Source organism: Choristoneura fumiferana, chromosome 27 (genome assembly GCF_025370935.1).
Source record: "Choristoneura fumiferana chromosome 27, NRCan_CFum_1, whole genome shotgun sequence".
Classification (NCBI taxonomy): domain Eukaryota; kingdom Metazoa; phylum Arthropoda; class Insecta; order Lepidoptera; family Tortricidae; genus Choristoneura; species Choristoneura fumiferana.
In genome coordinates this window covers 7,049,175-7,066,550 of record NC_133498.1, presented here as the reverse complement: position 1 = coordinate 7,066,550, position 17,376 = coordinate 7,049,175, and the positions used below count along the sequence as shown (strand labels likewise).

Genomic DNA, 17,376 nt, shown 5'->3' with positions numbered 1-17,376 from the left:
TGACTTTCAATCCTTTATATCTTTGTTATTTGTAAAGGTAGCTTAAAAATTGTTCCTCTCTTCGATAACAGGCATTGTGAAGTTTTAATTTATAAAACATATAAAAAATAGTCAAATACCGTATTGCCTGCAAAATTTGAGTCTCCGAAAATCTCGCGGCATATTTCATACGTAATTTCAAACAGAAATGCCCAGTTACCAAAATACATGTTGTGAAAGTACCAAGTTAGTATTAGAATTAGAATGTCTGACCGCAACGATTAGAAGTGGATAAACCGTAAATGATGCGGTTTTGGCTGCCGTTCGCTATTTGAAGAGAAACTCAGACGTAAGTTATTTACAGAAAGGAACGTCTTTATACAGATACTAGTGTTTACCCGTGGCTCCGCACGTGTAAACCATTAGATACAGCAGTTGCATTGAAATTCCGGGATTAAAAATCCCGTGAGAATTTCCAAAAATTAAATTCGAGACTTTATCCCAATCCCGAGGAAGTATAGATATAAAAAGTATCATTTTTTAAGGTGCCGGAGCCAAAATGGCAAAAACGGAACCCTTATAGTTTCGCCATGTCTGTCTCTCTGTCTGTCCGTCCGCGGCTTTGCTCAGGGACTATCAATGCTAGAAAACTGTAATTTTCCACAAATATGTATGTAAACTATGCCAACAAAATGATACAATAAAAGATTTCAGAATTTTTCTTTTAATGTACCTCCCATAGACGTAAAGTGGGGGTGATTTTTTTTCTCATCCAACCTTGTATTGTGAGGTATCGTTGGATAGGTCTTTTAAAATAATTAGGGGGTTGCTAAAACGATTTTTCGATTCAGTGATTTGTTTGCAAAATATTCAACTTTAAAGTGCAAATTTACATTAAAATCGAGCGTCCCCCCCCCCTCTAAAATCTAAACCGGTGGGTAGAAATTTAAAAAAAATTTAGAATGGTACCTAGTAAGTATATTAAACTTTCAAGGAAAACTATAACGGCTAAGTTTGCTTGAGAATTATTAGTAGTTTAAGAGTAAATAGCAGCCTAAGGTATGAAATATACCTAAACTTGGAAGATACCGTATAAAATACGAAATCCTTAGAAAAATATTACTTATTTTTTTCGTAATGGCTACGGAACCCTATTTTGGGCGTGTCCGACACGCTCTTGGCAGGTTTTTTAAATTATTCATTTCTTGTTAGTGTTGTTTGCTACCCTACTTTTGACAATTAACAAAAATGACGATGAAAACGCGGGTAGTTGTGCTCCGGTATTAGTTTAGTCGGGTAGTCGCGCGAGCAGCGCGGTGGCGCGCAACGCGCGTGTTGCATGCAGCAGCCGCCGAGTCGCGTTGCTCCCAGAAGAAGGGTTACGGATTAGCCCGAAACATGTCGAGCTAAACTCGATTTCAGACGTTAGTTATCCGTTATGTTATCATTTAAAAAGTAACATGTGTGTTATTCGACACGTCCCAGGCATCCAGATTCGAGACTCCGTACTTAATTTCATCCAAATCCGTCCAGCCGTTTTAGTGCGAAGAAGTAATAAACAAATATTCTCGCGGGAATTCCGATAAATTACATCGTGGTCTTCATTGATGCTATATTAAAAACAACTTTGTCAAAGAAGGGTGGGCTAATTGGCCAAATGACCAATAAGGGCCAGCGATATGTCACTGGATAGCTTATTCTAAGTTCTAAAACTTTTATGGCAGGTAGTCCCAAATCTTTGTGTGAAAAAAGTTTCCGCTGCATAAAAGTTTTTTCGATACTACTTAAGTAAGTTCCTGTATGTTGATGATTTATTATCAGGATTTTGTTTTATATGCGTTCTCATATTTTTTTTACACAGCGATACGAGATTGCCCGCCGTACAAAAAGTTGTAGAATATAAAAAAACCTTTCCAATGTTATAAGGCTTGTCGCTATTGGTTCCTAGGCCAGAGTCTATACAAATCTGCCCATCCTCCTTTCATGACCTTGACCACAGCGGTTGAGATTTCAAGATTTTATCCCGATCTCAATAAATTGATCGGACTATGTATGTATGTATAGTCCAAAAATATGACTTAACCATCTGTGAGCTACAAGTCACCAATTCATATATCCTGAACTGTTTACAGATAAGAGAAGTCGTATTTTAGCATTGTGCCCGTCCTTTGACTGGACTGCACTAAATAAGTTCATTTAGAAGCATTGACCGGGCGATAATCAGGTTGAACTCATAATTGGGTCGAGCTAATCAGCTGTGCTAGTTAAAAATAAATGATTTAACCGTTTATATGCTCAAGCGTTCATGCGTGAAGGTTCAATAAGAACAAATATTGGTGTTAGCTGGTCATGTACCGTCGCGTCACTACTGGCCAATACTACGAAGTGCAAAATTCGAATCGTATCTTGCCGTCCCGCTGATGCTAATATAATTTAATACGAAAGTGACAGGGACGGTACGAACTTCGATTTTTGAATTTCGTAGTCCCTCAGGCTGTCAGACGATTTAATTAAGTCATCATTATCATCATCCCAGCCTATATACGTCGCATTGCAGGGCACAGGCCTCCTCTCAGAATGGGAGAGCTTGGGCCATAGTTCGGATTGGCAACTTCACACACACCATTGAATCATACATGAATTTAGAAAAGCTCAGAGTTGCGAGCTCGGATTTGAATCCACGATCCTCTGCTTGAGAGGCCATAGGTCAAACCACCAGGCCACCACGGCAGTTGGTTAGGTGCTATCGTCCTGAAAACGCAAAAGGCTGAAAAACAAATTTATTTGTAACGTGTTAACTAAGCTTCTAAGTCAGTTCACACACTAAGCCGGATGGTCGATCATCAAAATCAATACATACATCTTCTCTTCGCTCCACAAATGGGGCATTGAGCACCTGTCGTAACATATCCCTAAGGAGGTCACTCCGGCACTGGTTCAGATACGGGACAAATGACAATTGCCGCATTTATATTATTTAGAGGAGACTGGTACGGAGCAGGACCAGTCTGCCATCATTCTAATCTAAATAGGTAATAGAGCGTGTATTGCAACCTTATTCTTGAGTTTACGCTACCCCCTTACGGAGGTACAGCTAGAATGTTGATGTTAACTTGGAAAAAGATCCAGGGAGGTTACTACGAAATTCGAAAATCGAAGGTCATATAACGGTACGCCGTTCATCTCACTCTCGTATAAAATAATATTGTATTTTGTATTGTATTGTAACGTATAATCTGTGGCGAGATTGCGACTTGTCTCTATGTGCCCACAAAGTTTATGTTGCGTTGACGCCGCTGTTTTGCACGTGTGCATGTGAATTAAAAGAAGAAACGTTTAAAACTTAGTTTATCATCATTCTAAGAAGCGTTGGACTCATAAGATCTGAATGAGAAATATGCATTTACTCAGAACAAAGGTGAATCCGTTCAAATGTTTGTAGAAGATAAGCATAGACAAACGGAGAAATGGCTTTATTATCTTTGTCAATTTACCTCATTATACGTGGTTTGTTTGTTTACAACTCAACTGGCCGCATTCTTTTCTAACAATGAACAATTATAATACATAACAAATATCGCAAACGCAATTATAAATTTAAAACAATATTATGCGGTTTTTTTTTAAATCCACAACCGACGGTTGCGGGTGGAACCAATTCTGCGCAAAACTTCTTAGCTTCTGCGATCTCTCAATACCATTACTACTTAAAGGTGGGTTATTCGATGACCAGGTGTGTATGTTGCATCAATTGACAGCTAAACATATATTTGTAAAGTTACCAGCACCCATATCTGACACAACCTCTCAACAAAATCTGATAAGACTCTTTTCTAGGGCCAGCCGAACTTGTCAGATATTTTTGCACGCTCCACTGTGGCAGATAGTAATGCAGTTGACTGTAGGTAATACCAAATTTCAAGTCCATCTTATCAAATAGAAATTTATTGCAAAAAATTGAGAAACTAGATGTCAACATCTAATTATTCTTAACGTCAGAAGACAAACTCGACACATTTCAACCTACAATTTAATTATCATCATCATCCCAGCCTATATACGTCCCAATGCAGGGCACAGCCCTCCCCTCAGAATGAGAGGGCTTGGGCCATAGTTCCCACCCAGTGCGGATTGGGACTTCACACACACCATTGAATTGCTTCGCAGGTTTGTGCAGGTTTCCTCACGATGTTTTCCTTCACCGCAAAGCTCGTGGTAAATTTCAAATGTAACTCCGCACATGAATTTCGAAAAACTCAGAGGTGCGAGCCGGGGTTTGAACCCACGACCCTCTGCTTGAGAGGCGATGGGTCAAACCACTAGGCCACCACAATTTAATTACTCATCATTATTTGTTCATTTTTTATTTTATTTTATTTTTTAGTTCTTTTATTTTATTTAAATTACTGTTTTAATTTAGTTTAAGTTCTTATTCATTACCTATCACTATTTTGCTCTATGTTATGTTTATTTTATGTTTTATATTTTAAATAAAAAAAAATGTTAAAGAATTTTAAAAAGCTTCAAAATGTACAAATGTCACAAGTGGCTCTCACGTAACATCGTGTTAGCTTTTAGTCACAAGTGTTGGCTTTGATTGTCTCAATTCTTCTGTCATTATAAAAAACAAACGTCATATTTATAAAATTCACACATCACCGCCTTGTTTGTGGTAAGTATGGTGTTGCCAGTTGTAATTAAAAGTTTATCTACGGCGGCGTTCCCACGACGATTGTCTATGCGTGTGATTATCTGAATGATGGAATGTAATACTTTTGTCTTTTTCTATAAATAACGTTATACGGTTGTCGCCATCGAAGACATCAGCTGTCTAAGACTCTAGATGCTCATATGGGTAATTGTAGAGTTACGAAAAACTAGCAGTTACCCAGGACTCCGTCCGTATAGTATTAGTTTATCGCTATCCCACGGGAACTATGCAATGTTCCGGGATAAAAAGTATACCCGGAACTCAAACTATCTGCTTACGGTTTAGACATAAAGAGGTTACAAAGAAACAAACAAACAGACTTGTAAACCTTGGCATTTATATTATTAGTGGTAGGACTGGGTATTTTACTTTAGTTTTTCACCTATACACACATTTTTCTTTGCATTTCTCTGTGGTAATATCTCAAATCTCTGAACGGAAATAAATGAACGTACAATAAATTTCAATATGATAATAAACAAAAACATTACAATGAAAAAAACTGGCCGATCAACACTGACCAAGGCCGCTGGTTCGCGTGATATTCGATGTAAAAAATGTACAATAAAAACACGATTATGCGAGGCAGCTGATGTTTTATCTGGTATTTTATGGAGGCAATCGATAGAGTAAGTTCTAAAAGATCTTAGAGGTATTTGCATAAGCAACAACAGACAGCGGAATTCATTTCGAGATTCTAAATGAGTACAGTCAAGGTTAAAGAATATCTTTACACTTTAGTAACTTGCCACTGGATGCCATTTGACAATTTTATACAAAAGTTCAAACATTACGTGGCAGCGACAAGGTATTAAAGTATAAAGATACTCATATCTTTGACCTCGACGTACTTATACCTCGCGATCCCATAGGTTTATGGGTATATAACGCAGCCTATGTGTTATTCTAGGGATCCAGCTATCTCCATACCACATACTAATGTGTCTAGCCATTTTAGCACGATGAAGTAACAATCACACACACAATTATATAAACCAATGCCTGCGACTTCCATTTGCGTCCTGCGCCTTTCCTATCTAAAACAATCTCCTTGCCAAGATTCACCTTACCGATTTAGGTGCACTCATCGCTTCAAATGAAGGGGTAATAACCCCCCCCCCTGGGGGACGGGACGACGACAGAAAAAGTGACTTTCTTATTTATTTATGATACTAGCTTTTGCCCACGGCTTCGCCCGCGTGGAATTCGGTTATCGCGCGCTGTTCTGTGCATTTTTGCGGTATAAAAAGTAGCATATATCACTCTCTGGCCCATAAACTATCTGTATGCCAAAAATCACTACGATCTGTCGCTCCATTTCGACGTGAACGACGGACAAACATACAAATACACAAACCCACAAACACACACACTTTTGCATTTATAATATTAGTAAGTATGGATATGGATTAGTATAAGTTACGATAAGGATTATATTCACAAACTTTTTGTAACAATGCCATCAAACTACAAGCCAACAGTTTTTGCTAAACCAATTTATCAATTTGCATGATCATTGTGACGAGAAACTTCGGAACATGAACGGACATGGCACTTATGAGGCCTTGCACAATTCATTGTCATAATGACACGTAATATGTATGGTATTTATTTACAAAGTTACGTTTACCGCTGGCAAATAAACAAATATGCTCAAACGTCCAGAGCTACCATCCGCCAAATAAAAGTGGTCTATCATTTTTTAAACAAGTTCCTATCAAATGAATATGTCGCTAAAGTCGAATTTTCAAGATGACAGACACGTCTATTGGCATTATTGTTTTGTGACATGGAAACGATTATCAACTTTAGGGTGGTAGGCCACATATTTGGCTTATGGTACCTCTATACCAAAAGTGTACATTGAAAAATTATAGTTAATAGGATACTTGGATTAGATTCATAAAAGAGTTAAGTATGTTAGCAATCGGTCCGTTTTTATTGTACTCCATTTTAATTCATTATAAATCCCAAATATCAAATACATATAATCATGGTCTTAAACTGAATTTTTATCCACACAATTCACTCTTCATTTACTTCTGATGTAATAACGACACTTGTTTTGCTAACTGATCGAATAAGTTTGTGTTGTTTTATTAGTATTAGTTTGTCATTTAGCACCAAACTAGCTAACTTAGCGTATGACCAATGACCTAGACACAGATGTGTAACTAACTACATTAGTAGTTGTTTGACATTTTTCGCAGCCTAGAGATACTTTAAAGCTTCTACGTAATCTCTCGACGCTACCATTTGTTTGTGGATACTTAAGTGGTGAATTGAGATTTATAAACAATAACAATTGCATTAAAACGTAGCTCACGTAGTTTTATATCGAATAATTAAGTAAACTATTATATTCAGCAAATGTGTAGGAATAGTCAATAAAAGTTTTTTCTCTGTCTTTTACATATTATGTCACGCACGATCTTATACAATGATTTGCAACTCGTTCTGGTTTTAAATCTACTTTGAAGCAGTCATTCGTTTTAAATGGAATCTTCTTATTTCTAAATTCTAATCGTTGGATGTAATTGATGCCAAATAAATTCAAGTATATTCAAGTATGTTGACGATATAGTCAACTTATAGAATTACATAATGGAAGGCGATGTTTGGAAATAATTCCAATCTGTACTGGCGATTCTTGACTTGAAATATATATTTACTGTGTTAAATTCTTTAAATGTAATTAAAATCATTCTTGAGTTGTCGTTTTGATAAAAAAAGATAATCGTTGAGTTTCTTGCCGATTTCTTTAGATTAGATTAGATTTATTTATTACCTAATGATTATAAGAAATTTACAAAAGGATTGTCAAATGGACACAAAAAATAATAATATAATATGGTCGTGGCAAATTACAATAAAATTTTAGCCAAACTGAGGTATTATAGGTTTTTAACAGAGGTTATTTCAGAACCGTTGGTAGATTTTCATAAGTGCTTGTTATGGCTTAAAACCTAAAATTGTTAAAAGTGGCTCCGAAGCGATAACGTTTCGTGTGCTCTGCCTACCCCATTTGGGAATACAGGCATGATGTTTGTGTATGTGTGTGTTGTTATAGCATAATCGAATAAAAAAAATTTGACTGTCAAATCAGTCTAGTCTGAAATCAGCTTGAAAATTGTCTGTCAACGAAGGAATTGCTGAAATGGAAGTGGTGTACTATAATGATCACACAAACAAACAAACCGTGTAACTACTGTCGTGGTAGACAATTCGCATGATCGTATACAATGGGAGGCGGGCACTCTTTCACTTTTAACCTCAAACCGCGCGCCATTTTCCCGAGACGCCATTTGGATTTGCATCGACCTTTGATTGTTTAGCGTTCGGGGCTAAGAGATGGCGTTAGTTACGTTTTACATCTTGAAGAAAAAAGAAGAATACAATACAATACGATACAATGACCAACACATGGTTAGTAGTACAGAAAACACAGGTTTATATATATATATTTTATGCGTTAAACTAACTTAAATAATTTTAATAATAATATTTTCAGGATGACATATTTTTACGTCCTGACAGTATTTTATATATATATATATCTTGGGACACATGACACCCCAAATAAATATCGCACTTTGACGTTTTTAGAATAAAATCATACAGAGACAGTAAACCGGCCAGTATTAAATTATCAAAATCATATGCAATCTAGCAAATAGTGTAATCGATTCAACTCTCGATTCTGACTATTTCTGACCAAACTACTTTCTGGTTTTGCAGTTATTTAATTAACACCTTGTATATTGAGTAGCTTCGTTTTTTGTCTGCTATTCTAATATATTTACCTACTAAGTACGCTGAAACAGTTGGATATTTCCACGGAGTCCACAAAAGATCCTAAAATCTTAAAAATCACTTTTACAATTTCGCACGAGTTTTTTTATATAATTGAACACTTCGATGTATTTGGGTGAATTCCCATGGTAAATAAAATCCGTCGACGATTGATTCAACTGTTAGACTCGTTGTTTCACGCGAGCGAAGCCGTGAGTAAAAGCCAGTATATATCCTTTAACTAAGGTAAACAATACCTACCTAAATACTTAGGTGGCCATACTTTTCGCGAACTTGAAATGACATACGTGCTAATTAAAAAAGGAGGATATCATAATACCTACGAATACTCAAGATACTAATGGAAAATCAATGTCATTTAATACTTTTATTGACAAATCGATTGATTTATTTGGGCAAAATAAACATGGGAACTCATCGATGTCTGGTATATTATCGGTGTCTGCAAATGTAAAATACGCCAATGCGCCAAGATATTTAGACAATTTTTGAAAATTAAATACTGGCCATTTTTCTGCCAATTTAGATTTTCTCCTAAAAACTGCAAAGTGCCAGTGCTACTGAAAAGTTCGAATTTCGAGACTAGATTGAGAAATCAATTACTTTGACATTGATATAAAAAAAAACCGTTGAGGTGTCGGATCGAGGCTTTCAGCTATTTGATTAATACTTTGTCTTATGAAACTAGTTGACTAAGGAACCCTAAAAAGGATTATTTCCCTTATAGAACTTACCTAGTCTACGATTGCCTTTTTTGGTTGGAACTTGGGATTTACTTTTAGGTGAGTGAACCTGTTAGGATGCCCCGCTCCTCCATAAAGTCTGCACAGGAAATATATCTAATGGACGATAATAAAGATCTAAATCTATTTTCAGTGTCTATTAATTAAACAAGTTTAGGATATTTTGTGTACACCTTTATAAATAGGTGTAGGGTTTTATTGACGTTTAAGAGCCACTGTCTCATTGGCTCGGAGGTAACGTGACACCGGATGAAATTAATACTCACTTAAGTCTTCCTACTTTCGTTTTCATTAAGTAAAACGATACTCGGAAAGAATTGTCTGTTCACAGTTTGATATCATTTAGCCTGGTTACAGAATTCAGAATGACATTACTGCTAGTTGAAAGTAAAATGTTCACAGTAGTGTGTAGTGAATTTAATGGACTCAAGTCGATGAAAACTTAACACTGAATATTTTCCGTATGTTAGTACAGATTCCCTTTCTCTACTACTTTTTTAGCAATAGATAGTAGCCTTACTTGTAAATCAGCTTACTTCTTAAGTAAACCCAGCTTTTTTTTAACTATAACTAATAAGAATTTAAAAACCAACCCAATCAATACTAACCAAGAAAAATATATTATTTTAATTATTACTTTATTAAATAAATTTTAGTATTTTTTTAATTATTACTTTATTAAATAAATTTTAGTATTTTTTTAAATAATAGGTGTATGAGTCAGAATCACGAAAGTTTAAAGCAATTTTTTTAATTTAAAAACGCATTTCTTCATAAGCGAAGGACACTTTTTGTATATCACGGTGCATATAATCCTTATACAGCGGCGCCGCGTTTCACCGAGTTTAATTAGCCGATGTCCAATAGAAATGCGCGCGCGCAGACCCACTTTCTAGCTAAGGGCGCGCGATGTAGATCGCCGTCATAGCGTATCACAATCACAACCAGTGAGGAAACTTGGCCATCTAGACGTGCAACTATATACGTGATACGTGTTTTTTAGTTTTCTTCTGTTTTTTTTTGTGTAATTGTCGCGAATAAATGTTTTTCTTTCAATACAATACAAATACAATACAAAGACTCTTTATTGTACACCAGACATAGTAGCGATACAGAAAACAGATACACAGAGAAAAAATTACAAGGTGGTATTTCTTTTTCTTTCTTTATATAGAGTAGTGCGGAGTAGGGCAAAAGCCTTTCCTGTTCCTTAAACTTCCAACTATTTAGGTCATGTACTTAGGCACTCTAGATACAAACTTCTGCAATATAATCATGTTCAGTGGCTGGAAGAAGAGCTGACGGGCGCAGGAAGAAATCTTGGCTGCGAAATATCTGGAGTCACAAGTGCAGCGGAGCAGGTGGTAGGACCTTGTGCAAGGACCGCCCGGATTGCTACCACCATCTTGCTCGCTAATCCTGCCGTGAAGCAGCAGTGCTTGCACTGTTGTGTTTCGGCGTGGAGAGTAGGACAGCCGGTGAAATTACTGGCACTTGAGGTATCCCATATTAGGCCTCTAGGTTGGCAACGCATCTGCAATCCCCATCTGTTTATGGGTGGTGGAGATCTCTTACCATCAGGAGACCCACTTGCTCGTTCGAATAAAAAAAAGAAGCTTTTCAACCTCGCCAAAGACCGAGAGAAACATGCAGAGCTGACTGCCAACCTTCACTAGTTGGAGAGGAATAAGAAGAACTTTCCTCGAGGGTAGCATTGCTTATGCTTACCACGTTTTAAAGACTCCCAAATAATGGACGGCAATCACGTAACGTTCTGTCAGCACCTGTTCTTTGAATAACACATGTCATTTTGTTTTTTTTAATCGATTTGTTGCTGCGGCCGTACAATGGAGACGACGCGGCACAATCGATTCGTCATACGAAACAATAACATGATTCGATAAATCTTAAAATCTTCATGCTGTTGTAATTATATGGATTATCTTAGGTAAACTTGGTTGGGTCGCCGCTATCTTTACTCGTACGCTTGTGCTTGCTTGCACTGAAGTATTATAGTAATGGGAAGCAAGATGGCAAATACATAGCTATTTAACGGTTTTATTTTCTGCGGAAGTGGAAACAAAGAGACGTGATTATGTCTATATGTTAATGCCCAGGGATCGGGAAATTTTAATTTAGGTTATTTTTTTTATTATTTGCTCCGGCAGATTTCTAGTCAGATTCTTCAACCATCACTGAATTAAAAAATCCCATGGAATAAGGAAGCTCATTTTTTAAATTCGCAGGGGCAAAGCTGCAGGCACAAGCTAGCGGTAATATATGAATACATATTTAATTAAGCATGTTGCGTCAATTCTGGTATAATCGAAATCGTTGAATTAAAAAATGAAAGTGTAACTTTATCTTAGCAAATTGCGCACCATTGTCACCTTGTAGTGTTCGTGTACAAAATATCTAGTGTTAATAATAATATTCATCGGAAATACCTTTACGTTTCTAGTTCAGGCTGATGAATAACTATATTTACCTGTAAAATAGAAACACTATCATTAGTACACAGAAATTAACAAAAACTTGACAATAGCAAGCACGAGCCTGGGTTAGAGCTAGAGCCCGCGACTTCTGCTCGAGATCGAGAGGCCATAGGTTACCTCTGGGCTAACGCGGCTTAGAATTTAATGAGGACAAATACTAGCAAAAATATGACGACAGTTATGAAAATTAAAATTGAAAATACAAACTGAAACATAGATGCACAGAAAAAACAGAAAAATAAGACCATCACTGGGAATCGAACCCAGGTCCTCGGTAATCCGTACCGCGTGCTATACCGCTACACCACTGATGGTCAACCACACCACACCACACACCGCTACACCACTGATGACCATCAGTGGTGTAGCGGTATAGCACGCGGTACGGATTACCGAGGACCGGGGTTCGATTCCCAGTGATGGTCTTATTTTTCTGTTTTTTCTGTGCATCTATGTTTCAGTTTGTATTTTCAATTTCGGTTTTACGGGATGACCGTAAAAGTAAAAATTTGGAATTGAAATAAAAAATACAAAAAGATTCCAAAAAAAACAATCTTATGAAATTAAATCTAATCAACTGTTGTTAAATTATCAAGCATAAACGTACAAAAATACTCGTATCTCATTTACTTCTATCATCAGAATAGCTAAAGCTTCGGCTTTTATGTCTAGATGTTCACACTAACACTGCACTAAAGGAAGTTCATTTTAGGGTTCCGTAGCCAAATGGCAAAAAACGGAACCCTTATGGATTCGTCGTGTCTGTCTGTCTGTCTGTCCGTCCATATGTCACAGCCACTTTTTTCCGAATAAGAACTATACTGTTGAAACTTGGTAAGTAGATGTATTCTGCGAACCGCATTAAGATTATCACACAAAAATAGAAAAAAAACAATACATTTTGGGGGTTCCCCATACTTAGAACTAAAACTCAATTTTTTTTTTCATCAAACCCATACGAGTGGGGTATCTATGGATAGGTCTTCAAAAATTATATTGAGGTTTCTAATATAATTTTTTTCTAAAGTGAATAGTTTGCGCCAGAGACACTTCCAAAGTGGTAAAATGTGTCGTCCCCCCTGTAACTTCTAAAATAAGAGAACGATAAAACTACAAAAAAATATATATGATGTACATTATGTCATAAATCGTAAACCGCAATTTACCTTCCATTCAATCAACAAAGAACTTTTATATTATGTTACTTGCTGCTACGGAACCCTTCATGGGCGAGTTCGACTCGCACTTGGCCGCTTTTAAATAGTTCTCTTACGACCTACTTCACATTACATCATAACATAAGTTTATAATCTACACTTACGCAAGAAACTGCACTCTTAGGCTCTGTGACCTATTTCCGAACGCATAACAAACTTATTTTAACTAACAATAGCGCTGCAGTCGCAGATATTCACGCAAAACAGTTCCTAGTTCAATTAGTTCCTGTATTGCCCGCATGCCCTCAAAAGTTTGTAGATAAAATCGAGGGAAAAACGGCAATTTAAATCAAAGTGGTAATTTAATTTAAGATTTAACGTCACGGTTGTAGGATTGAAATTGTAACAGTTCGGTAACGAGATTTACTGCGTTTGGTTACACGAATGTTTATTGGTCATTGTTCCGTCAAAAGGTCGTTCACCCCATTTTGGCGGCAAAGGAGGCCATCTCGAACAGATGGCGCGAATTTGAATTTGGGGTCGCGTTCGCGGTTAGGGTTTTGTTCTTAAAATTCAGTTTGGTTTTGTGTAACGTTTAGTGAATATTAAAGGATATTTAGTTAATGTCCTAGCTTAAGTTGTTGTAGCTACCTTTTGAAATGAACTAGTTTCGACAGTTGTTAATTTAATGGTCATAGGATAGCAGATCTTGTCTTGGTCTGTAAAGCAAGATGATGAAATGTGGCACGCTAATTAAAGAGTACAAACTGGATCAACTTATTTATTTATTTATCACTTAAAATTACAGCATCAGGCCGCTTGTAGACTCCGTTGTTTTCACCGGTCAACGGGCCGTTTTTTTTGCGGGAATCATGGTGTTGTATGGCTTACAATGAATGTGTATACGAGTACATATGTAGACACTAGTCCGGTGACTAAGCCAGAACACCGCATGTCCGGCAAAAAATACGGTCCGTTGGCCGGTGAAACAACGGACGTCTTCAAGCGGCCCTACAGTAAAAACTAATGCGCCATAATCAGAATCTGATAAAAGATATCATCAGCCCATCTTATATACGTCCCACTGCTGGGCACATGCTTCCTCTCAGAAGAAAACTGCGAAGCAGTTCAATGGTGTGTGTGAAGTTCCCAATCCGCACTGGGCCCGCGTGGGAACTACACCGCCCAAGCCCTCTCATTCTGACAGCTATTAAAACTACCAAACATTTAATTATCCCCAGCTTGGAGTTCGGTTATCGCGCGCCGCGCTGTTCCCTCGGGAACTGTGCATTTTTCCGGGATAAAAAGTAGCCTATGTCACTCTCGGTCCCATAAAATTACTCTATGCCAAAAATCACGTCGATCCTCGTTCCGTTTCGACGTGGAAGACGGACGAACATACAAACACACACACTTTCGCGTTTATAATATTAGTGGATTGTTAGCGGTCGCACCAACGTCGCGCGCGGATGTCAGTCAGTTGGGCAATAAGTGAGCAAACTTATTAAAAACGTATTGTACTCGTATTGGCCATAGGATATTGCAATGTCGCTTACAAACAGTGTTAAAACATCGACATGTTATTTATTCTCGCATGAAATACTAGGTGATTTTCAGGATATTTTAAATCATTAGGTGTACACGCAAATCCTAAAGCAAAGAAATCGTTTGGCGCTATCCCGCGGGATTATGCAATTTACCAGGATAAAAAGTATCATAAGAGTACCTACCAGTGGCGAAGCGTCCATATAACCCCATTCTCACCGGCTTGCCCAATTCAAAATTCAAATCATTTATTCAGTAAATAGGCTGCAATGGGCACTTTTACACGTCATTTTTTAAACTACCAGCGCTTTCGGAAAGACCATCATTGCCAAGAAGAATGCGCCGCAAGAAACTTGTCAGAAAGTCATTTTTCCAACATAAAATAATTATAAATAAAATACTCAAAAACTACAGTAGGTATACAATGAAATAAAAAAAAATACAAAAAAATAATAATACAGGGATGTATGGGGTCCCTTAGTTACAAAACTAAACACTAACTATTATCTACGTTCAGTAAGTGTACTGCTTCCACCGTCATAAATTTAAAAAAAAAAGTTTAATTCTGAAATTTACATTTCAGAACAAGTAACCATTACCAATATTGACAAAACACGACAACAGGACGCAAATTATTTATGAAGGATGTGGGCGATCTTTACTTCGGCTTTACCACGGAAATATCTCACGCTACGCCACTGGTACCTAGGTACTAAAAGTATCTCAATACCGAACTTCATATTTTTTATATATATACAAGGAGGAAAATGAGAATGAGGGTTACCTGCGGGACCGCAACACAGGGGTATCACAGGTGCCATGCCGGCCATTTGAGAGACTTTAAATCTTCGTAAGTTTTATCGCTTCGGGAATACTGTCCCAGGAAGTAATCTAAATCGGATGAGCGGTTTATTTTATTAGGTAGTAGAAAGAAGGACAGATAGGTAGTTCAGAATATGGATGTATAGACAGATCAACCGAACACAATGTTCTTTAGTGAATTCCAAACACCGAGTCAACAAATATCTCCATTCATTCACTCAATGAATGATAACCCCCATATTGCGATGCGTGTATAAACTACGCATTTAAGAATGAAATTAGCACCCAAAGACCGGTTTCGTTCAGTTAGAATAAATTATTGCGTAATTGAATGAAATTGATTTTATCATTACGAAATATGAAAAATGTAACAAAGCAAATCCATACCAATATTATAAATGCGAAAGGGTGTGTGTTTGTATGTTTGTCCGTCTTTCACGTCGAAACGGAGCGACGGACGACGTGATTTTTGGCATAGAGATAGTTTATGGGCCAGAGAGTGACATAGGCTACTTTTTATCCCGGAAAAATGCACAGTTCCCGAGGGAACAGCGCGCGATAACCGAATTCCACGCGGGCGAAGCCGCGGGCAAAAGCTATAGTTATGATATCATTTCCGGGAGTTGTCGAATTTTAATGATGATTGTTATTTGATAATTATGATGAAATACTTAGGAGCTGTTTCACCATCAATTGATTACTGTTAACTGGCGGTTAGGTGTGATGCCGTCTCTATTTGTTTTGTTCGAATAGACGGAGACGGCATCACATTTAACCGTCGGTTAACGCTAATCAATGGATGGCGAAACAACCCCTTATTGTTTCTTTCACAAAAACCAGCGAGTGCCAGACACATTTCTAAGTCTGTGCTTCATTAGAAAGGGTAAGTACCTACAGTCGAACAAATTAAATCATAACCTAGGGTGAGACCTATTGATAATAAATTTCACTATGATTTCCTAGACAGAAGCATGAGATGTCAACATGACATTAGTAGCACAAAGGTTCCACCCTGGGTCATAATTAAATTTGTTCAATTGTATTTTTTTGGATTTTTAATTTTTAGAGATCTTACTTTTCGTCCAATTTGTTTTGATTTCCGCCATTTCTGTATAAAAATGTCGTGATGGCCTAGTGGTTTGGCCTATGGCCTCTCAAGCAAAGGATCGTGGGTTCAAACCCCGACTCGCATCTCTAAGTTTTTCGAAATTCATGTGCGAATTTACATTTGAAATTTACCACGAGCTTAACGGTGAAGGAAAATATCGTGAGGAAGCCTGCATAAACCTACGAAGCAATTCAATGGTGTGTGTGAAGTTCCCAATCCGCACTGGGCCCGCATACGAACTACGGCCCGAGCTCTCTCATTCTGAGACGAGGCCTGTGCCCAGCAGTGGGAAGGAGAAGTATATGGGCTAGGATGAGATGGGTATCTTTTCAACCCCCGACGCAAAAAGAGGGGTGTTATAAGTTTGACCTATGTTTGTCTGTTTGTGTGTCTGTGGCACCGTAGCTCTTAAACGGGTGAACCGATTTGAATACGGATTCTTTTATTCGAAAGCAGGGTTTCTAGCGATGGTTCTTAGACATGTTATATCAAAATCGGTTCAGCCGTTTTTGAGATATTGAACTTTGAAGTAACAATGTCGGGGGTTTTCAAACTTTTTGTTGGTTAGGTTATGACTGCATGAACTCGGATACATCTGTATAATTCGGCAAGCTAAAGTCAGTCTGCGTAGAGTTCCCTAATTGCGAAAGGCGATGCGTTATGCATTCCTAATAATTTCAGCAACATCTCAGGGGATCCTTGCACAATCATTAAGTAGACCACGTGAGGCAACATTTAGTAACCACGTTAAATGAACGCAGAACCTACAAATTCGTTTTTACGAGCATTAAGACTCCTCCAACAAAGAATATGCAATGTTTACTTTTAAGTTTGGACTGATGTTTTGTATCTGTAGTCGATCAAGAAATTTCTTTACCATTACCACCCTAAGGTTTAATGTCATTTGTAGCGCTTATAACGTCAAAACCAAAATACGAGTATAAAGCAAATATTTTCACTCATAAGTCAATATGACAATATAGATTTTTAGGATTAGCGTAAG

At 37.4% G+C, this 17,376-nt stretch overlaps 1 protein-coding gene across 3 annotated transcripts in view; it reads right to left on the bottom strand.

Moving 5' to 3' along the window:
• The window catches only part of ced-6 (PTB domain-containing adapter protein ced-6), an 87,745-nt gene that overhangs the window by 39,217 nt on the left and 31,152 nt on the right, over nt 1-17,376 (bottom strand). Inside the window, exon 1 of one of the 3 annotated variants that reach the window (XM_074108793.1) lies at nt 11,694-11,716. The exons of the other annotated variants lie outside the window; for them this stretch is intronic. The gene's annotated coding sequence lies outside the window, so the exon portion shown is untranslated. Of the gene's footprint in view, nt 1-11,693; nt 11,717-17,376 lie in introns of those variants that run through there. 3 annotated transcript variants of the gene reach the window in all.